Genomic DNA, 24900 nt, shown 5'->3' with positions numbered 1-24900 from the left:
GTCATAAATTTTAATTTCGGAAATAAGAAAAAATCACAAGGAGCCTGATCTGGCGAGTAAGGAGGGTGAAGGAATATAGTAACTGACTTTTAACACAAAGCTGAGTGTGCGTGCGCATTGTCATGGTGCAAGAACCGGGAGTTGCTTGCCACAACTCTGATCTCCTTTTGCTGATTTTTTCTCGTAAACGTTGTAAAACGCCTTGATAGTTCACTGTTTTGCCTTGAGGCAAGAATTCAAAATGCACAGTTCTATTAAAGTCGAAAAAACAGTGAGCATCAGTTTGACACTGGATCGAAACTGATGTGCTTTCTTGAGGAGTGGAGATCCTTTGCCAATCCGTTGTGATAACTGAACTTTTTATTTATTTTTATGATATTGTTATGTTAATGTTAATATTATGTTAAGTACGGGTTAAAACAAATAATGAATTATGATACTAGATTTATAATAACTGTTGCAAATGAAAACCTTTATACAAAATATACGCTTTAGATCTGCTTATTGAATATCGAAAGCGTTTAAAAAAGTCAGGTGTGACTCTTGCCATTTTGGATTAAGGTTCTGAGGTGCCCCCAAAACGAAAGAACAATCTGGGGTATTCCAATCTATTGATATACGCGGCCAATGTTGACATGGTTGTTAATCCACTGGTTGACAAATCATTTATTTGCAGTGTGGGGGAATAAACCACATCCGTTATCTGAGTGCCATGAGTGAGTGACTTCAAACAGTTCAGTTACCAAAACGTTTTCATGAAAATGTCGGCACAAATCTGGTAAGTGTTCCTTGTAAAAAAAGTGATACAATAAAAAAATTACCAGTAGTTCATTTGATCAAACGTGGTTAATATGGAAATTCTTTATAACAATTCTCGAAATAGTAGTTTTGTGTCTGATACTATACGAGATGGTATATTATTTTATGAAAAAGAAGTAATAGTACCCATAGCATTTGGTAATTTACTAAAGCAGCAATTTTTTTTAATTTATAGCTACCAACATATTAAAAACATCAAATTTGTACGCTGACTACAACTAAACATGAATACATGCCTGAATTTTCTGTAGGTACTAGAAAACACCCTGCATAAATCATTTCTTATACATTCACTTGACAAGAAACTTAAAACAATACAAATCTACCCTCCTCCAATTAAATATTTTAAGAAATGCACAATATCTATTTTTATATAATATTAAGTTCATAAGCAAAGGTCACAGCTAAAAATACCAATCTGTCACCGATTATACCTATTTCAAAACAACAGAGGCATTCATCAGAAGTTGACACTGGAAGTTAATTGCAAATATTATATCGCACATTTACTCGCACGATACGAAGCATAATAATTAATCACAAGAAAATCCTACTTAATTACGACAATATCGATAATAAGATCCCACCAAGGTTCTCCGATAGTCCGTTTACATTTATTATTAAGCATGAATACATCGACCTAAAAAAATTAAAATGTCAAACCATCAAACATTAGCGGGATTAAAATAAGTTCGCTAATCGCATCATTAGTTGGTTATTTCTCTGTCTAGAGGCTGGATTATCAATATACAGGGTGATTTAACGATAGAGGATCGAAGAACTTTATAAAATAATTTTAGTTCGTTCTATCAAACATGTCCTTTAAAGGTTTTGTAAGATATTCATCTTAATTTAGTGTAATAGTATTGACATAACATTCTTCCCCATTGATCTTCTTTTACCTTTCTATTTAAGACAAAATGGGTTTAGAAAACTTTCTAACGGTCCAAAAAAAATTAAATATAAAAAATGTAGAATACAATTTTGATAGTTTGCACAATATGTTGGTTTATTTACTAATCCTCCATATATATGTGATTCAGTCATTAATTTTAACCATGTATTCGGAAGGCCTAATGAACACAGAAATTCGTTACTGGACCTCTTAAAAAATAAACAAATTACCCCTTAACTACCGTTAACTCGGCGCCCCACCTCGCAAGAGGGAACTTGGCGGCAGGCGGACTCCAAAGTGTTCGAACGTTGAAGCGAAACAGCTGATTTCACCAATAGTCTTGAATTTTTGTTTCAAAATCAAAGTGCAGCGAATTCCAACTTTATTAACAAAGTGCTGTAGACGGATCAGTGACTGTTTCTTAGCCGTACTGTCATTTTAAATAGGTACCTTACTACTCTTTGAAAAGCAATAAGTCACACAATAAGGTATACGTACTACAAACTGAATAATTACCTGAACATAATACTGAAAACTCATATTCAATTAAAAAACATGATGTAAACGTTAACAATATTAAAAATACTAAATAACCTAACATTTGAAAGCAATTATTATCCTTATACATTTGCTTTTATTAACAAATTCATAATACTTGTTAATATTTAAAATGTAAATAAGTATATTATTCATTTATGTATCTAAAAAGGTCTGTTTTGTTGTTCACTATTAAAAACACAGTAAAGGCTAGGTTAGTGACCGATTATGACACAGGTCAAGATTCATTCTCGATAAACCTTTGTAGGCCAGCGGTCAGCAGCGGTCCAAAAATGGGTTTAAATATAAACAGGCACAAAAAAGCAATAATAAACAGTCAATTAAAACAAGTTTCTTATTGGTTTTATATTACAAGAAATAATGTCAATGTCAACTGCTGGAGGCTGTTACAATTTTCACAGATGACATAAATCGGTGATGACAGTAATAAATTCTTCTTCTTCTTAACAGAGAATATGTATATGAGTATATGATTTTTGTGGAGGGTCTGTAAATAAATCAAGTTGTCAAAAAACAGTTAATTCGAAAAAGTGAAAAATATATGTTCCAATAAAAAAAGGTGTACACATCGAAAAGAAAAAAATCCTAAAATTTAGCCTGCACCATTTTTTTCTAGATGGAAAGTAAAAAATATATGGGGGTAGAATGTTTTGTACTATCCGTATATTAATTGAAAAAAAAAATAAAGAAATATAAACATAAGTTTTATGTAAATTTTTAGATAAAATAACTTGCGTATTGAATGAGACATATTTAAATGCATTACAGCAAATATTTCTTTCAAAAACCTTGTGGAAAAATTCTTATGAATATTAAAAGTAATATTTCTACAAAGACAATGTGTCAACAATGTGAACAAATACTAGATAGTTAGTAGTAATTTTTAACAGCTGTGCTTTTAGAACAGAAGAAATGTTTTATTGCCGCAAGCACATTAAAATAAGTTACTATGGTTTCTACTATGTTATATTCTCTATTACGATCTGCAACAACACCTTATACAGAATGTCCCAAAGGTTGCCATTTTTATAAGGCGCATATCTTTTTCGTCATCATAAATCTTATTTACAATCAATAATCGTATTTACAACGGTAGCGCTGACGCTAATAACGTGTTCCTTGTTTCTTCACAACCGTAACGCTTAACGGATTCTTTTAATTATTAACTATATAAAAAATATCGCAATGCTTACTTATTGCGGTATTTCAACACATAGGTGGCCTTCCAATTTTGAGCCGAAGGAAAAAAACTATCATTACTGGAGTTGGAATGTTAATAACAGAGAACAGCAAAGGTAAGTAGTAAGTGTAAATTGTTAGAAAATATAGGTGAGTTTATGCGTGAAAAGTAAATTTGTGCTTAATGTGGAGAAATTATATAGTTATCAGTCTACATTTGGTTGCATGTCGATAATTGCGCTTCTTCTTTTAAGATATTCTGATATAATGGTTACCCTGCATATTCTGCATTCCTGATGTTATACAGGGAAAACAGGTATTTAAGAAATTAACAAAATATACCGTATTATTGCTTAAATATCAATACTTACAGCAATTTTCATAGACTTTTATTAGACTCACATTTTAACTATACCATCAATCATTTTGTATGGGTGAGATATAGTACTCGATGCCTACAATGTGGTGAAATTGAGAGAGATTATTTATCGGTCGCCTCACCTGATGAGAACAAATAAGTTCGAAATCGGTATTTATCTGATGGTTTTACTGACGACTGATCTTAACGTTGTTAAATATTGGGATTGTAATGTAATACTGGTAGGCTTAGTCTGCAGAATAGTTGTTTCCCACAACATTATAGTTAAATCATTGTATATCATATTTTTAGAGGTAATTTCATATAAATGAGGTACATTCGAGTACCTAAATATTTGGTTTGACCCAGAATCCAACTCTTATTTGTACTAATATAAATACGATTACTTCCAGAAATTTCCTGGTCTGGGAAATGTTGCCTAAATGATATTTATTTGTGATTGGAATATTAAATTTGTTTGAAAAATATACGTCGTCACGATGAGAACATATAACACTTCCAAAGTAAACAGTTTGGAAGCAAGACTGAACACATTAACCCTATTTCTCTGTTGCTGTGTGCATATATATACCTATATGTACGAGGTCTGTTCAGAAAATAACCGAACTTTTATTTTTTAAACTTTATTATTAATTTTATACATTATTGGTCATTGTCTCCTTCAAAGTAGCAGTCCTGGATAGATTGATTTGAGATGGCTTTTGAAGTCTGTGACGAATTTGCTTTGATGTCATCGATAGTCTGAAAACGGCATCCTTTCAGCACTGATTTTAATTTAAACTAAGTATTTGTGGACTCACGTTTATAAGAAAAAAAAGTTTTATTCTAATTTCAAAAATACGCCCCTAAATTCTTTGTACTGAATTTTGAATCACGTATTTAGCTGCTATAGTTGATTAATATTATCGTACTTTTTATCATACGTATGATAATACGTTCCACTGAAAAAATGCCGGTGGAAAACACTTCAGCTGCGCATATAAACAGGTATGAAAATCATATTAAAAACATTTTTAGTCACTTTGACATTGGATTGAGACTAGTTGCACGCAAAATTTTACATTGCATCGTTGTTCCAGAAAATCGCATATTGCAAAAAACTAAACGAGATATCAACAATCCACGGACATGTGGTTATAGAGGAGATTATGCGTAGCGCAATGCTGCCAACCGCATATCACTAAATATTTCCATGAGCGCGTAGTTCAAAAAGTTCGGTTATTTCCTAAACAGACCTTGTAGTTTTATTATATGATAATGAGAAACAGAAGTAATATTTCTACTTACATATTTCCATTGAGTGAAATTTTGGCTGATTGGGTCTGTAACAGAAAGAAATGCAAATATTTCAACACATAATATAAAGAACATTAACATATTTCTTATAATACGACTGTATTTTTTACGGAATATCTATATTTATAACAGCCGACAACACATTCCTCATAATATTTAAACAATGCTATCTTAAGAATAGTTATTATTTTAAAAAATGGAGGTCAGTGATAGTGGAAAATGGCGAGCGAATTTGTAATTGAGTTAATGAACTCTTAGTATAATTAAACATGTATAAAAACCTATTGTATTCAATAGGCTATTAATTTGCTATGTACTTTTTATTATTAAAATCAGAAAGTCGAGGTACTTTGACAATGAGACGTGAGAGAACCAATCTTTAATAACAATTGTTTGCTGGCACAAAAAAATTTCACCCATTGGTGAAATTAAAAAATGTAAATAAATCCCTGAAAAAACTTTTGATTGTAAATACATATATTTAAATACACATTGTATGTATTTCATTTTTTATCTGAAGACAAATTATTTGTCAAATAAAATGTTTCTCTGTTTTCTAAATTGTTACCTACTTGACATTTACCCCAGATGCTTGCCAAAGCGGATTACGAAGTAGATGTTATAAAAAGCAAGGATTGCATTTCATTATAACAGTTGGTTGTGTAATGAAGCAATCTTTCGATTTCAATTATTTCCAGCAAAACCGGTAAACTAATCATGATACACCGCATCATTTACGAGATTATATGAAAATAGTAGACCATAACGTTAAACAGTCTTTTTCAAACTAGGAGAAATGATACAGAGGTGCAAACATTACTATGCGACTACAAATTATATAAAGGAGAAATTGTTACTGATATTTGTTCAGTATTCGAGATTCGAGGTTCTCTGTTGCATGGTATCTCTGTTAAACGGATAGATTAATATTTTATGATTATTTTGGATACAAATTAATTACACATAAGTACATGATTTTATATATTTCTTTGAATCTTGAAATAAATCTCAAACAGTATTCAAGTGAAGTCAACAAAGTTTGAAAAACACTTTTAAATATTATTACAACTTTTTATGTCTACATTTCATATTGAATAATCATTAACAATTGTTAATATGACACAACTACAAAGAGCAACAAAATTAAGCCGCAAATGATACGCACGGAATGAAAACTAATATACGACGTTAAGTCTGGTTATGTGTTATTGGCAGGTTTACCGTTCAATCTGGTTGGGCCAATAGTTGAATAATTTCGCAGCAATATGCAACATGACAGTAGACAGCAAATTACTCTACAAAATACTATATAAAATATTTAAAATCTTAATTATTTTATAATAGATTTTTAGTTACTGTGGTAGAAACATCCTCCTAACGGCCATATTTTTCAAACATGCTTAGGACAAGATGTCAGCCATATTGTACACCAGAATTACGCCACAAACAAATTCAATTTTATAATATATGTATCATGAAATAATTAGTTTAATGCATGTCTATTGAATTATATTTAATAACTTATTATGTACATATTCTTTATTTTTTTATTAAATCGAAAATTGTCATCATTTTTCAAAATTTATTACCCATGATTACCAAATTTGCTTAATTTTAAAGGCTCTTAGTTTTTTTTAAAGGTATCGTGGTATATTTCGTCAATAAAATTTTCGATGCAAGTAGTTTTTGATTCTCTAGATACATATTAATTTTATTGTTAATGACTGTATATTGGTAAACATTAAGTCTTGAGTATCTATTTTATGTAAACAACAATCAGCCATAGCCCAAAGCTTTTATTAATAAAACGATTTAGTATATAAATGCATATATTATATTGCTAAAATAATTTGTTGTACTGTATGTTGGAGACATTAATACAACATTCATCGAGTTCAAATTGAAGAAATAGCTTTTATAAAACACGTATAAAGCTTTTCTTTGGAGACAATTACATCACCACTATACAGCTACTTCGTAAATAGTAGGCCAGAAGACAACATACCAGCAAATTTGTTTTATAAGACAATAGTGTACATTGGTTATGCAGCCTATGTTTTCTGTATAAAGGTTTTATAGTATATTTTATAAATGCTGTAAGGATGTAACTAATTAGTGGAGTAAATATTGTATGCGCACAGCTTTTATAAAACGGTTTTATAAGCTGCGCCTATTTTGGATTTATAAATGCTTATTTAATACTGAATAACTCTTCTCATCATCTTTTAATAAAGCTTTTACCTGTGGGAGAGTGGTTATATAGATATTCTTAAAGCTATTATAAACTTATTTGTGCTACTTGGGGTAGGTACTAAATTATTGTTTTTATTTGATTCCTCCATTTTTTAAAGACTGTGACATAAAAGTAGGTATAATCTTATATCGGTGAATTCATCTTTAGAAGGGCTATTTATAGTAGAAAATATAGAGCGTCGTATTAAAAAAAAATGAAAATGTTGCAGAAAAGTGACAATTTCTATGTACTAATTGACCTGTTTCAGCGATTTTTTAAAATCTGAACTGGAAAGAAAATACGAATTTTGTTCCATGATTTTGGGACACACTGTATATGTCATTTGTCTAGAACAGGATGAAGGTATTATGTAAAACCTTTTATAATAAGATATTTTTTCTTAAAAGAGAATTTAAATATTTGTTTATTCCTTGGCAATCTTGACTGTGCAGAATCAGTAAATAAACCAAAGTATTGTATTGTTCAAACTACCAAAGCAAATATGTGATAGATATATATATATATATATATATTATTATAATCAGGAANTATGTTTATTCAGTTTATAAATTATTTAAAAAGTTATTAGATTACATTGTGAATTTCCTTTAAAGAGATCACATTCTCGATTAAAGGTTGCCTCAACATAAAGAAACGTTTAAATCAATCGTTTTCTACTCTACACTATTCTATAACCGAACGCAACGCAATATATTGTAGGAATCAATGATGCTGTAATAAAGACAAAACAAATAACTGGCAACGTGCATCTTATTTACTTGTTTTTGAAAGGGCTCTCCAGTTCCAATTTAAAAGTTTTTTGAGCGCTCTGTTTAAACAAATTTTGGGCCAAGAATTTTATTACCAGTCCTTCAGCAGGGATCCCAAGGGGAAATTAAATAGGAATGTCAGGGCACGACGTCCCTTAGTTTCATGCGGAATGCTTAGAATATTTTTTAAATTAAGTCTGCTACGGGTTCATTAGGTGTACTTACATGCTGTCATTTACGATTATTTGTACATGGTGTTTCATCCATGAACTTAAAATATGGTGTTATAACGCAACAAATTTTAGTTTTTTCCAATTTTAATGAAATTCATTGTCTATAGTTGCTGCTTTTTGACATAACCCAAGTAACTGTACATGCAGAAATATTATAATAATAATAATAATAATAATAATAATAATAATAATAATAATCTTTTTCTATATAGAAAATTTCCTAAAACTTTACTTGTCTTTACCATTTTTTCCTGGATATAAAAGTAAGAAAGATAACGGGGTTCGATTTTTATTTAAATGACACTGTACATATTACACGCCTCAAAATGAGATTTGTCAACTCTGCATGGTGTAGCTCATGCTGGCAACTAGCGCACGCGGTTGGTTGAGGTTACACTAGCCGGTTCAGAGGCGGGGTATGAAAAATTACGAAAAAGGGGGCAAAAAAATCAGTTTTCATTATACGCGATTCAAAAAGTCAAAGGTAGTCTTCCTATAAATGTAGCTCCCATTCAATGTTACACCCTGTATACTACTTTCTGCTACAAGCACAGAGGTAGATATATATTGTAGGACAATATTATAAAATTTTACTACAATAAAAATAATACAGTTTTTTGTGGAATTATACAAAAACACTTTTTATACACGAATACAGTAACTGTTTTTGCAATTTTTGCGACTGCCTCTGTACATAAACCTGTGCGCAATTTTGCTGAAAGGACGGAAAAGGTTCCACATTTGCACATTTTTACGTAACCGCGATGAACTCAAAGAAAGGCCGATTCAAAATGGCACCATTGTCTCCGCAAAACCATGTCAAATTTTGCAAGAAGACGCAACACCTCACGAAAGGAAACTTATTACAATATTTTTTCGTGGTAATGCAGCGGAAAGGATGTGCACATCCTATTTGCAAATTGGAAACTAGAGTTGAAATTCATAAACCGCGACGAATCTGCCTAGTGAAAGTCATCTGAGGTTTTGGGAAATATTTCAAGTATACACCAGAAACAAGGGGATTTCCAATGCTGCAACGCGTCACGGTAAATATTCGATTTGACTACATGGTCGTATAAGAACTTATTCGACATAGATTCAATTCAAAAGATGCTTAAAATGTTCGAGAATAAATGTCTAGATTTCAAAAGTGAGGTTTTACCTGTTTACCTCTAGGACTAGTAGCACTAGTCAAAATAAGGGAAAAAGTGTGGCGAAATATTTGAGTATTACCAATCCTCCAAGTTTATTACAATATTTTTTGACACCCTGTATACTTTAAATTAATAAGACTAAAACAATATTCTAAATTATCTATGGTCCAAACTATTTGTGACTTTCCATAATCAAAAATAAGGATACCAGTCCCAGAATAGAAGACCTGTGTTTACGATGGGTTTATAATGCAGGTTAAAATTGATACATATTCCTATAAAAGAAGTGTAATAAAACGTTCATTACAATACTTAGGAGAAAGTTATAGCCGGAAGATGTGGATGCGTGTTCTCAAAGTAAATAAACACCTACTACATTGGAAATGAGAATAAATCAAAATTATGTATTTATCACACTTACTAAAAATTTACCAAGTAATATTTTTCATAATTTTATACATTGTTCATAACAGGAAGCGAAAAATTATGAATCTGATTCAGAATCTGATTATAAGTAAAAAAAAGACGAAATATCATGTTTTTCCTATCGGGTTTCTTTTTTTAGATATCAAGGTAAGATAAATTCAGCACCGAAGAGTCGAGAATATTTAGGAAAATTTCCCAATATAAGTCAGCCAGTTCGATGAGTATTTTATGATGCCTTTCAAAGACTTTTAACAGTGTGGAATCATCATACTGGTGCACTATGGGTCAGGAAACTGAAAAAGCAGCCAAAATACTAAATGTGCTCCAATTGCTATGAAATGTGGTACTCTGAGGTTTTCGGGGTCGTTAATTTCGAATCCGTACTCAAAATTTAGAAATTCAAAATGACGGATCCAATATGGCGGACAAAAATGCTAAAGATGCTACGATTTTGCTGAAATTTGGTACTAAAAGGTTTTTTGGCTCGCTATTCGTATATTCGTAAACAAAGACCCGAAATTCCCGAAAACCCCCCAAATACTGATTTTCATGAAAACTAAAAATTTTTTTGAAGTATTGGTCCGCCATATTGGATCAGCCATTTTGAATTTTACGATTTTGACTTCTGATTCGTATTCAGCGACCCCGAAAATACTTAGATGCTACATTAAAAAAAAGTTCCATCGAGAAATAAAATGTATGGCTCAGAGTTAATCTTTTTCACGCGCGCTGTCACTAGACCAGGCAAGTTAGACAATAAATCAGCAATTTTTTTCTGATGAACCGATCGAGTTGCGGTTTTCGACATTGTCTTCGGAAAAATATCAGGAAAAAAGTCTATATATTACACTTTGGGGCTGGATCGAAACTGCATTGCGGGTGCATAAAGTGCATCTTGGAGTGCATCAATTTCCCGAATTTTCTAAAAATGGTAAAAATTGACTAAGAGTTGTAGAAATTAGGTTTTCGGGGTCGGAGATTCCGAATCTGACCCAGAAAAATCATGCCCGAAGGCCCTGGGACTCTCCAGTGGGGCAAGGGGGAGCCTTCTGTAAAACATCGAATAGCTGAGTAATTGCCTTCTAAATCCCCACTCGGGGGTTTTTGGGGTCAGGGATTTCGATTCTGACAGTGAAACGTATGTCCAACGCCCCTGGAGCCCCCAGTGGGGGCAAGGGAGGCCTTCTGTAAAACACCGAATAGCTGAGCAATTGCCTTCTAAATTTCCACTCGGGGATTTCAATTCTGACACTGATAAGTATGCCCGACGCCCCTGGAGCCCCCAGTGGGGGCCCTTCTTGTCTAATCTATGTAAATTTGCGTGTGTTACAATGTAAAGATAAGCCTACAAGATCATGGTTGGTAGGCGGATGGAGCAGTTTTATTGCAAAAATTTGCCTTTCGATGTTTTCCAGAAAGCCCACCCCACGGGCGTCGTGCATACTTTTTAGTGTCAGAATCGGAATTCCCGACCCAAAAAACCCCGAGTGAAAATTTAGAAGGCAATTACTCAGCTATTCGATGTTTTACAGAAGACCCCCCGCTTGCCACCCTGGGGGGCCCCAGGGCCGTTGGCTTTTGGGTATATTTTTCAGGGTCAAAAAACTCGTGCACACAAATTTCTACAACTTTTAGTCAATTTTTACCATTTTTAGAAAATTTGGAAAAATTGATGCACTCCAAGATGCACTTTATGCACCCGCAATGCAGTTTCGATCCAGCCCCAAAGTGTAATATATAGACTTTTTTCCTGATATTTTTCCGAAGACAATGCCGAAAACCGCAACTCGATCGGTTCATCAGAAAAAAATTGCCGTATTCTGGGTGATTTTGGACTAACTTGCCTGGACTACACGGTTTATTATAAAATTCTTCGAATTATGTGAATATTTTGTATGAATATGTGAACATTTCTCGATGACTTTTCGAGCAACATGAACCAACACTGAGAAACGAAGTCCTATAGGTATTTAGTTTTTTAAATTCGATTCTGAACCAAATCCTTAATTTTTCGCCTCTTGACATAAATCACCCTGTATGTATCTGTGTCATAGTTCAGTGAGTACATTTCTATTTTCGTTTAATTTTCTGGTCACAGATTGTACCATTACCAAAGAGACGCATGTTTCAATAAAAATTTACCAACACAGTACTTATGCAACTGCATTATTTTGCAAGTAGTTATCCCTAATATTTTATTCATGCTTTTAATATTGTTATATTTTGTTTCAGGCCGTACATGGTCAGGTGCAATATTAAGGTCACGTTACAAAATGTGCTGAAATTTTTTAAATAACGTTTATTTTCTCCAAATTCCCAAATTAAAATTTGCCCAGAGCTTCGTGGTAGCATAATAACGGGCCACTTTTTGCAGATGATGATTAGAAACACCGAAAATGTTAACATTCATCGCCTTCTGTGTTTAACGGCAAACTGATATAAATTTTCGTCTCCAAGGCGGATACGCGGGATAATAGAATTCCATTTTATGTAGATATTTCGCTGCGTGTGTTTGCATAACGGACCGAGCCCTCAATAACCAGGAATTTAGAACTCCCAGGCACGTATCTGTCGTAACATTACATGAACTTGTATCACACACATCCAACTAGCTGTCGATATTGTTCACCGCTGAATAACAATTCCATCTACCGCGAGGAATTTAATGCCGTTAGCGGCCGCTAATCTGATCAAATGGGTGTACTGCAAAGTTCACGTTTTTCAGGATACCTGTCGCGACCTTGTCGCTTTATGATATCCCAACGCCGGCAATAACATAGACACCCAAAATAAAAAAAATGGGCTGGCCTTGAGAGCCCACAGGGCTATATACAGGGTGTGGCGTGTATAATCTATAAAAATTAAACTACAGCTTCCTAACGATATTTGTAATAGAAAAGTCTTATATGAAAAAGTTCTATTTTTGCGTTTTTTTTTTTGTAAATTAAAGTTCAATTATGGATCAAAATATTTTCTCTGGAACGGTCCTGTCCGTGTGCTGTAGGATGAGTTACGTGCTGTGACCAGCCGCGTAAATAAATCGACGTTGAAAGATAGAAAGATACTTTTCAATTTTTAGGAAATTTTTCAATGCAAAAGTACAAACTAAGAAAAACAGATATTAAAAAAAACTGATATTTTCTTATAATAATTAATAGTAATTACTATCTTAAATGCATTGTTGCTACTGCAAGAGTTCGCATTCGCAAACAAAACCACATCCGTAAACATCTGTAGCTGCCAACTGCGTGCACTAAACAAACTCCATTAAAATATACAACAAAATGAAATAAAACTTACCGTTTCTAGAGAAAATGTTGAAATTGATCCTCATTAGCGTGGATACAGGCATGGCACCGACGCACCCAATTTTAGCGAATATTTTCCCAAATTCCATGCATTCCCCTAATTGTGTCAGCAGCTTCAAGTATACGGCTTCGCAATTCTTCCACCGTAGCAATTGGAGTATTGTAAACCAATGACTTCAAGTGACTCAAAAGATAAAGGTCCATTGGAATTAGATCGGGTGACCAGGTGGCCACGGCACAGGACCAACGTCCAATCCATCGCTGAGGAAACATTTAATTCAAAAGTGTCGTTACTTCTCGAGTACTGTGTGGAGGAGCCCCATCTTGAAGATAAAACATACGTGCTGGAACTTGTAATGCCATATCGTCCAATAATTCAGGCAACCGGTTCTCCAAAAAGTCAGCATATGTTGGTCCATTTAGTCGTCTAAAGAAATAGGGACCCACAAGTACATCGCCTATTATGCTAGTCCAAACATTGCCCTAATCGCGTGAGAATTTTCATCGGCCCATGTGTGCATATTATTGAAATTCACTTCATCACGGGTAAATGTCGCCTCATCTGTTACACAAACAAAAGCAGGAAAGTCTACTTGATTGGCACATTGCCGTAAAAACCGTCTGTAAAAACGCATTCGTTGATTACAATTTGGGGGTAAAATCTGTTGAATTGGTTGCAGATGATAGGGGTGCAACAGCTGGCGCCTTAAGATGCGATGTACGGTACGAGATGAGATTCCTACTTGCTGTGCGAGTCGTCGAGTACTAATTGTGGGGTCTTCGCCAAGATTTTCCAACACTGCATCTTCAATATTAAAGTTCACTTGCTGACCACGTCCTTCTCCTCGAGGAATAACATTTCCCGTATCTCGCAGCCGCTGAACGCACTGTAGAATTGTATTTAAACATGGGGGGTGACGTTGTGGCCATCATTCCGGTACAACCTAGTTGCCACGAGCGCATATTCTCAGGTGCACCATACACTAACGCCATATCGACACGTTCGGAAATAGTAAATGCATTGTTTTTTCGGTTTATTGTAAAACTACATAGTTTGTGCGCAAACTAAAAAATTAAGCAAAGTAAGAAATAAGAATCTCGTTTTTAATGTAATCAGCACGCTATTCTTATTATTTACTTCTTTATAAAAATTACAGTCACTATCGTGGAATTACAAAATTAAAAACTTTTGTCTGGAATCTTTCACTTTTTAACACTGATGGATCGATGGACGATATTTAATCATTAAGTGAATAATGAATTCAATACAAATACAAAATCAGTTGACTGCACAAATTTTTTGACAATATAACCTAACCTTCTTTTAGTATTACTAGTTTAGATTATACCGACTTAAATTATAAGGTTGCATCTCGGGTCGCATAGAAACATTTCCAAAGTTTTTAATAAATAACACAGGGTCGGCCTTCATTTTCGTTGAATAAATGAACTTTAATTTACAAAAAAAAAAATAGAACTTTTTCGTATAAGAGTTTTCTATTACAAACATCATCAGGAAGCTGTAATTTAATTTTTATAGAATATACACGCCACACCCTGTATATGTATCTCGACGCGCTGAATCCGACTCCGTTGTTAGTTTTCCTAAAAATGATAAAAATGCCTGAAAATTACAAAAGAGCAGTTGAAAATTATTGGACACGGTAAAATCTTAATCTGACTATTTTAATGTGTTGAACACTAGTTCAGCTGTTCGAGAAAAATCGCCGAAAAATATGAAACATCGCTATAAAACCAATTTTATCGACATTTGCACTGAATGAAGAAATTTATTTTGACCAGTCTTAATCTTATTCCAATATATTTTGAGACGATGAACACTGGTTAAGCTTCCTGGCTCCTCCTATATGTAAGTAATTATCTATTTTGGGAAAAAGTCGGATATTATTAAAAAAATCAAACTTGCAGTGGTATTCAATTTCTCTTTTCAGTAATCAATAGAAGTCCGCCATTAATTCAATTCAATTTCTTTCAGATCTTAATGAAAACGTTCATCCTGCCCCTTGCTGTAATCTCCTATGGTTTCAGGAAAGTCGTTCATGTAAGAACCCAAGAAATTAATCTTTACATTCATTGGTAGCATATTGCCATTTCTGCTACAATAGTATCGTAGTCCTGACCTTTGTAATTCCCTGAAAATTTTTGAACTATAGTGCATCTCGCTCAATATCCGTCACTGTTGTTATGAAATATTCTTCGGATTTGAGGTCTGTCGGAGATGCCTTCTTCCGACTAGTTATATTATAAGTATTGGAAATAATTTCCGTTTTTATCCAAATCCTTGACAAATTGTTGCATCAGACCAAGTATAAGGAGTAGAGGAAGCAGTTTTTCGAAGAGGTAATTGTGCCTTTTTGTATTGATTGTTTCAATATCGACTATCCCATAGACACAAGAAGTAAGCCCACTTGATAAATCCTGACTGCTACTTCAAAATGATTGATATGATTTTCAAATCACCACAAACTTCCCAATTATAATGTGCATCTATTGGAAGCCCTATTTTCCTAACTAGATTTGTTTCACCTACCGATACGTATTTTTCTTCACTTCCTTCCGTTTCACCTTCGTCTATTTCGGTTTCATACTCTTCCATTTCTACACATACCTACCCCAGAAATGCTTTTTCGTGTATGTACAAACAAATAACATTCGCAGATTTAGGAAGTGTGCGGATGTGGAAAGTGCCCATATTGAAAATGTATTTTGATAGTTTTCTATCTTTTAAATTATTTTTTTAACTTCCTTTAACTTATTTTTGTTTTGTTTTTCTATTTTGTGTTATGTGTAGTGGTGTTTGTCAAATTTTGTTAGTGAAAATTATCTTAGCAGACGGTAAAATATTCTACTCTTATTTTAAAAACATGTACGATTCTAAAATTGTAATTATGTCCAATAAAAATTAAAAACTAAAAATGGTGGAGACGCTGCTCCATGTGACATAAAATCACAAATATTTCCTAAACTGTTAATTTTACCGAGTTGAACCTAGAGGGTATTATCGTTGGAAAATTCTTCAGGGAACTTATTTTTGATACAGGCAGATTGCGATCGTCATCTATGCAAAAAATCTGGGTTGTTAACCATTGGCGTTCTAAGCATAATGAAGTTTCACTTACATCATAAAAAACAAGCTATACGCATGTGTTATCGACCACCAAATTTGCATCATGGTGAAGTTAATAGTTTAGAGACTGTAAATAAAAATATCTTTTTAATTTTCACCTTTGTGGGCCCGTAACTTGTTAATGAAGGCCCGTATGGAAAAAAATTATATGAGAACTGATATTATTTTGACCTCATCTATGTGTACTCGACTTTTTTATATCAAGTACCGGGACACCCTGTATATACAGTCATTCTCGTACACATAAAGATGCTTCACTACATATTACTTAAATTTTACTATACGTATTACGAACATCTTCGCGCAAACCAATAAACTGAAAACTAAAAGAAATGAAAGAAAGTGTAGATCCCAGGACATTGGCCATTCTCGTTTCACGGAATTAATGTTGGGCGTTTGTTTTTTGGCCCATCCCCCACCCCTGTCAATATACGGTACGTGTAGAGTCAACTTGCATATTCCAATCGTGTAAACAATGATTAAGCACGTGCTGCTCGCAACTATTGGTCGAATTGAACGAATCGTTCCAAAGGATTTGAGGGAATAGATTCCAACAGTGGTTTACGTACTATTCGAACAAATTCGATTCCGTCCGCCGATACCGGTTTTGATATCGCAGTTTTGAAAGTACTTATTTGTTAATATTAATCGAGGATTGTAGAAATCGCATCAAGCTAGTATTTTTGTGACTCGAACTCGAAACAAGAACGAATTTTCAAATTAACAATAAATCTATAATTACGTAATACCTTGATTTTACGAGTAGAATTGATTACAAACTTGCGGGGTATTTTTGTTAAAATAAATAGAGGAAAACTATTATTACTGTAGGTACATATTTCTTTAAAGATTTGACCCAGAAATAGTCGACAATCAGTAGATGTTCGTCATTAACAGATAATTTAATGTCTTTACAAATTATGCGTTTCCTGTGGACACTTTTATCTCATGCCGATAAAAATTCATTGACCATTTTATATCATTGCCCACTTAAGTAGGTTAAAGATTAAGTTTATGTTTTTACAATAGTAGCTGCATGTCAATAAGAATTGTATTTCAACGCGACTTTAGATTTCATTAGCATTACCTTATCTTACCAAACCGAATTTAATTTATTACACCGTTATTGTAATACTTAGTTATTTTTACTACAAATCAATAATTTAAGTTGAGAAACATTTTTTAATTTATTTTAACTTCGCAGCACATATAATTACTCCATAATTACAAAAATTTGAGGTGGTCTACGTACCTGAATAAAAGACGAGATTATCACGATTTTCAACAATGTAGAACATACGAGGTCTGCTCAGAAAATAACCGAGCTTTACTTTTTAAACTTGATTATTTATTCTATGCGTTATTGGTCCTTGTCTCCTTTAACGTACTCCCATGGATGTTTCCATTTCGCGAAGCTGTCCTGGATAGCTTCATTTGAAATGATCTTTAAAGTCTGCGACGAATTTGCTTTAGTGTCATCAATAGTTTGATAATTGCGTATTTTCAACACTGATTTTAACTTCGGAAATAAGAAAAAAATCGCTAGGTGCCAGGTCTGGCGAGTAAGGAGGGTGAGAGAGGGCAGTAATCTGATTTTTGGCACAAATCTGGCGAATTGATATAGCTGAATTTGCGGGCGCACTGTCAAGATGCAAGCACCATGAGTTGTACACATGATAGTACACATGGTTCACTGTTTCACCTTGAGGCAAGAATTCAAAATTCACAATTCCATTAAAATCGAAAAAAACAGTGACCACCATTGGATCGAGACTGACGTGCATGGAGATCTTTTGCCAATCCATTCTGATGATTGAACTTTGTCTTAATGTCGTAGCCGTAAACCCAACTTTCGTGTCCCGTTATGATCCTTTGAATGAATGTTTGATCGTCATTAGATTGTTCAAGGAGTTGTCGACAAACGTTCACACGAATTTCTTTTTGATTTTTCGATCATCAAACGAAAAACAAATTTTGCTGCAACTCGATGCACGCACTAGATTTTTGACTTTCTTAAAGTGGGAGTCATCAGTTGAAGTCGAAGGCCTTCTTGGTCGCGGATCAAATTCAAATTAACTGACGACTACTTTCAAATTATGAAAACCATTCGTAACATTGCGTTTCGCCAGTTTCACGCAAAATTTTACGTTGCATCGTTGTTACAGAAAATCGCACATTTCAAATATCGTCTCTATCACTTAAACACGTGGCACTTAAATAACAATATCACAAAAACTAAATGAGATATCAACAATCCAAGAACATGTGGTTGCAGAGGAGGTTATGCGCAACCCAATGCTGCCAATAAACCAGATACCAATAAACATTTTCATTAACGCGTAATTAAAAAAGTTCCGTTATTTTCTGAACATACCTCGTATAATGCGAAAATTAAATTCCGTACCACTCACGGCATAATTTTGAGGTCAGATATTTAACATTTAAGCGTATATACAACACTTTATTGCATATAAATAATCACTTTCAAACAGTAAAATGCACTGCGTTCTGCATGTAATATGCTCGTTGTGATGTAACGCTTGAAAAAATCTGTGTTAAAAAATGAGATCATATAAAGTGTCAGACGTTTATGTTTATACTTCATGTACATAATTTGATTTATTTCATGACAGGGGAGAGAAATTAAGAACTCGTAACCTAAATTTGCTACGTATGAGGTAGTATAGACTATAAAGGATGTTTCGAAAACATGTTTTTTTTAATTGGAACTGAGGCTCACCAAAAATTAATAATTTAATTTGATTCTAGTTGGATTGTTATCTGGGAATGCTAATTTAAGTAAGGTCCTCCAAGAGAAAAAATCGAATTTCGCTTAATTTCCATTTTATTAAAACTTGATCCACGTTGTTTTCTTACTATATTCCTCTTAGATTCTTACTAGATTTGAACTGAAATTTTGTTGGGTTTTATTTAAAATCACAGCCTCACAAAAAAGAAAAAATCTGTGCATCGGATTAGACCACTATATCCCTATGTTTTTGAGGTCGCTGAGCCTGAATCCGAGGTCCGTTTGACCTTGTCAGGACAGGTTAAAGGTCATTTCAAGGTCAAACCGAGAAAAATCCTCTATGGTGGAGGCAACCATGGTTATTATATGTTTTTGAGGTCCCTAAGTACGAATCCGAGGTCTGTTTGGCCTTGTTAGGTCAGGCTCAAGGTCATTATAAGGTCATTTTTTCGGGTCGCTGAGTCCAAATTAGGGTTCCTTCTGTCTCTACCGGGTCAAGATCAATGTCATTTTGAGGTTAAACTGAAAACTTCTAAATAGGGTTTAGTGGGAATACTCTAGGTTTTTTGGTCGCTTTATTAGGACTCCCAATATGATTTTGTGCATCAGGGTCAATGTTATTTGAAAGCTACTTAATTCTAATACCTATTAGTTGGCTTGTCTTACAAAGCATCATCTCTCGCTCATCTATGTGTCCCAAAAGTATGGAAACAGCACAATAACTTTCGAAAATTTTGAGAAAAATGATTCAGCACAAAAGATTTAGGATTTTGGCGACCCCTAGAAGTGACCTTGACTTTGACCTTCAAGGTTATTTCAAGGTCAAGTTAATTTTTTCAAATGGGATGCTCTACTTTTGACCCTGGAAATGAAAAGAGCGGAAAATTTTACGTTCAGATATGTCCTTGACCATTTTCCAAGATGGCGGATCCAAGATGGCGGACGCGATTTCAAAAAATTAACCGATTTACGCCAAATTTGGTATAGGGGGGTTTTTGGGGTCGCTGACTACGAATCTGAAATCTGTTTTTGAGGAATTTTAGTCCAAGATGGCGGACGCGATTTCAAAAATCAACCGTTGTTTGCCAAAATTGATATAGTGAGGTTTTTGAAGGTGAAGGTCACGGTCAAATCAAGGGTCACCGTCAGATACCCAGGGAAAAATCTACTTATGGTAATTTTTTTGCAACCCGTTGTTTTCAAGACAGCGCGCCAAATCATGCGTGACCTTGATTTGACCTTTAATGACCATCAGAGGTCATATTCGGAAACTGGTCAAGGACATATCTGAACGTAAAATTTTCCGTTCATTTCATTTCCGGGGTGAAAAGTAGGGCATCCCATATGAAAAAATTAACTTGCCCTTGAAATAACCTTGAAGGTCAAGGTTAAGTCTAGGGTCACCATTGAATAGCCAGGGAAAAATCCTAAATCTTTTGTGTGAATCATTATTCCTCAAAATGCACTTTTCGAAAGTTTTTGTGCTGGTTCCATACTTTTGGGACACCCTGTATAATGGACCGAAAGACTCTCAACATTCACGAGTCTTCACATTAGCATGATCTTTTTTAATCACATTTGAAAATCCGACACTATAGTTTTTTACAGCATTATTGGTTGCTAATACTTTCATCCTTCGCAGTAAGAAAGGTTCTGGTAGATAGTTGAGTGGGTTATATGGTACATGTCAACAATATAGTCGTTGTTGCTTTTTTACAAGAGTTTAATTATTTTGTTAATTTATTCCAACTTCATTTAACTAAAATCTAACAAGAATACGTTAATTTCCAACAAAAATTTAGATTCTTATTGAATTTCTTTTTATTTCAATTGTATTCCAGTTCGAGTAGTTCAATTATTATACTTCAAGTGGATTCGTTTTTTATAATAAATATTTAACCATTATTGCTATCCTATCTTCTTTTTGACTAAATAAATAATGAAGGAATTTGTATTCCTTTTGTTTGAGTATCAAAAATTGGAATAAGCGGCACTATCATTTCGTACAACGTACTTATTTATATTTTATATTACTGTTGTGTACAACGTATATCTAGTTCAATTCACGTATACAATTTGTATAATGGAAGACCAATAAATTAAAATTTCAATGACGTCTTGCATCATACCGACTTAGTAGGCCTGTCCCTGCCAGTCTGTGGGAAAAGAATTACTACTAGAAGGTCGTAAAAATAATGGTGTGATAAAATCTGTTATGTTATAGGTAACATTTGTAAGGATATATTTAAATTACCGTTAGAGTTTCCTTAATAAGAATTTTATAGAGATGTTTTCATAACAAAAGAATGTTATTAAAGTCTTGACAGATAATTTTGAAAACTGAAATTTACACTTACTCTTACACTTTTCTACTTCTTGTATTATACTTTTAAATATTTATATTGTCAGAACTTTTACCAATTTTTGCTGTGCTTCGAATGTCAATTCGCTAGCAAGGTCGCTCGATTAGATACATCGCTTACTTTTGTGGAGATCCTGTGAGAGCAATAAGTAGAAAAACTGACCACGAAATAATAAAAACAGATCGATACCAAATTCCTAAAATTTTTGGTGCAGTTATGCAAAGTATGTAGCTAGGATCTACTTAGTTACTAAACCATAACAACTGTGTCAAGCATGATGGTAATTATCGGCAAAACACATAAATTGTAACACTATTTAATTGGGGAGAAAATTTGAAGACAAAAACGAGAATTTTTTTACAAACTTTTAAATATACTTCCAAAATTTGTAATTCTGCCTTGAAAATTTTTCACATTTAATTCAATAGAAGCTTGTGACAAGTGCCAATCGTTTCTTGAGTTACCAAATTACCAATAAATATTATGAGTGTTTTTAACTTCTACTTTCACAAACAAATTTTAACCTTGGAAGAATTGTAGTCATAAAATTCAAAACAAGGCAATAAAATATTTTTTTAATTCTGCCTTCTGCTCATAAAATGTATTTTTTATTCTAAATATTCTTTAATTTATTGTCGCCTGCATATTTCTGATAATTTGCTGAAGAAATCCATTTAATTTCAACAAATGTTGAGGTATTTTATTTCCATACGTACCTAAAAATTTGTGTGACTTTTCATTAAATATATCAAAATATTGGGTGTCCCAAAATTCATGCAAGATTTGAATTTTGCGACATTTGTGCGGTAAAGCGTTGCCATCGAAAAAAAAACAAAGAGTTAAAAATGGAGCGCTACACAAAAGAACAACGCGTTTTTATTGCAGAGTAATATTTTTAAAATAATAAGGTTTGTTAGCTAAAATTCGCAATATCGTATACAAAATATGACCGAAATAGTGATTTGACTTATCAACTGTGAAGAGATTAATTGAAAAATTCGGGAAAACTGGATCAATTTAGTGATCCTATAAACACTCTAGTCGTCCTTTAACAAGTGACAGTGTTGCTGAGAGTCCAGGAACATCAATTCAGCACCGTGGTCAAGAATTGAGCATTTCGAGAAGCTGACTACAGTGTATTATCACGAAATATTTGCACCTTCATTCTTACAAAGTTCAATTGACTCAAGAACTGAAGCCTACTGACCACGCAGAGCGAAGATAGTTCGTTGATTGGATTATGGAACAACAAGTGGATGCTGATTTTTCGAACAAAATCATCTTCAGCGATGAGGTTCATTTTCATATTGATGGCTTCGTTAATCGACAAAATTGTCGCATTTAAGGTTCAGAAAATCCACGAGTGATTGTTGAGAAACAAATACATCCACAGCGAGTCCCTGTTTGGTACGGATTTTAGGCTGGAAGCATCATCGGACCATTCTTCTTTGAAAAGGCGGGCAATAGCAGTTAATGGTGCTCGCTATCGCGACATGATAATCCAGTTTTTTGTGCTTAAATTGCAAGTTATAGATGTAGACGACATGTGGTTTCAACAAGACGGTGCCACATGCCATACATCCCGAGAAACAAATTCAATTACTGGATGAGTCTTTTCTCGGTCGTGTAATTTCCCATTTTGGTAATCAAAATTGGCCGGCCAGATCATACGATTTAACGCCATTGGACAAAAGTCCAAGAAAAAATTCTTTGGGGTTTTTTAAAGTCTTAAGGTTTATGCCAACAAGCCCACGACCAGCTATGCTGTGAAGGTGTAAATTGAGCATTTACTCGATATGCTATTCTATACATAATCTTATACTGTACACTGTATAAATCTATAAAAATTTGACAATTTTTAATTGAAAACCTGTGTTTTCTATCAAAATTACTTCATGTGTGAATTTTGGGACACCCTTTATATTAATACGTCACAGTCGATGACTTCTAGACTAACCTTGTCGTAGAATGAAGGGTAGATGTCTTATTATTATACATATGTTCTTGAAAACAAGAAAATAGATATCTCTTGTTTACTTTGTATTTAACGTATCGATAAAACGATTTAATTTTTCGTTCAACGATCTGGTCGCGAAACACAAGTCAAAACACGTTTATTTAAATTACATTCAAAATAGCATAAATTATTGTTTTCTGCTATCCGTCTTACCTACAAATGATTTGCCAATAAAACCAAAGTCAAGCTTTTCTTCTACAAAAATTTAAAGTAGCGACATCGAGAGGCTTAATAATAATTAATATATATCGCTAATAAACTACTCATTACCCATTAATTGAATTGATGATAGCATCGGTAATCATTTGATTTAATTAAAAGATTAATAGACGCACATCAACTTTCTAAAATGCATGTACTTTCTTTTCATTCAACAGGAAGTTAGTTAAACATAAATATCACATTTCAGGAAACGAAATATTATAGTACGCACATGTCACTGCAATGGGGTGTTTGCATAAAAAAATGTGAAGTGTTTTATCACACATATAATCATACAATGAAAGTTAGTGCGAATCGTAAAGCAATTTCACTAATAACTCCTTATATAAATTTCTGTTTGATTTTAAAAATTGTTATCAACTTGTGATGTACTAGACCAGGGGTCGGCAACTGGCGGACCGCGGTCCAGGTCCGGACCGCGGAAGGTAAAATACGAGACCGCCAAAAATTTTTTGAAAGTATAAATTACTCAAATAAATTATTTAAAAAATGTTTTTTTACGTTTGAGTGCCAACCTTATCATTTTTTCTAGAATTTTACAATTGTGTGAGTGTTTTGAGTTCTTAATGGTTAGTAAGCAGATTAAATTTGAGTCCAAATTAAAATAAATTTGTAAGAAATATGAATTTTTTTTCTGGACCTTGTTAAAAATTTTCAAAAATATCCGGACCCCACCTAAAATTACTTGCCGACCCCTATACTAGACTATGACGTTGATATTACAGAAAACGTCTTACTTAAGTAACTCCTCTGTCTTCCTGTTGGTAAATAAAAGGCGTTGACTGAAATATTTAAAAGGGCAGTGAGATGTAATTTTAGTTAAACTTCCTTTTAATAGATAGCGCCATTAAGCACATCAGTGATCCAATAAATTCGTTTTAGTTTTATATATTTTTTAATTTCTAGTTAAATAATGGTTATTTCAAAAATAAAACTATACAGGGCAATTTTTTTGTCTCATCATTTCATTTTCTATTATTTTTTTTTATTTTATTTATTAGTCTCTGAAAAGGTGGCACACATTATAGTTACATGGCGATTCAAGAATTGAATTATTATCGATACCTGCTAAGATATTTGAGGCTTTCAATATAAAAATCTTATTATACATTTCTCCAATCGGTATACTTGAGAATATATTAAGATGTATA

The 24900-nt window shown here is 33.4% G+C and overlaps 1 protein-coding gene and 1 long non-coding RNA gene across 2 annotated transcripts in view; one reads left to right on the top strand and one right to left on the bottom strand.

Annotated features, from left to right (window-relative positions):
• The window catches only part of LOC108915033, a 110929-nt gene that overhangs the window by 25465 nt on the left and 60564 nt on the right, over window positions 1–24900 (bottom strand). Inside the window, exon 4 of the mRNA XM_018720981.2 lies at window positions 5118–5152. The gene's annotated coding sequence lies outside the window, so the exon portion shown is untranslated. The remainder of the gene's footprint in view (window positions 1–5117; window positions 5153–24900) is intronic.
• LOC108915034 overlaps window positions 704–24900 on the top strand; it is a 59966-nt gene continuing 35769 nt past the window's right edge. The window contains exon 1 of the long non-coding RNA XR_001964695.1: window positions 704–778. This is a non-coding gene — a long non-coding RNA (uncharacterized LOC108915034). The remainder of the gene's footprint in view (window positions 779–24900) is intronic.

This window comes from Anoplophora glabripennis, unplaced genomic scaffold, assembly GCF_000390285.2.
Source record: "Anoplophora glabripennis isolate ALB-LARVAE unplaced genomic scaffold, Agla_2.0 scaffold800, whole genome shotgun sequence".
Taxonomy (NCBI): Eukaryota; Metazoa; Arthropoda; class Insecta; order Coleoptera; family Cerambycidae; genus Anoplophora; species Anoplophora glabripennis.
The sequence above is the reverse complement of the archived record's forward strand: the minus strand, read 5'-3'. Positions and strand labels throughout refer to the sequence as shown.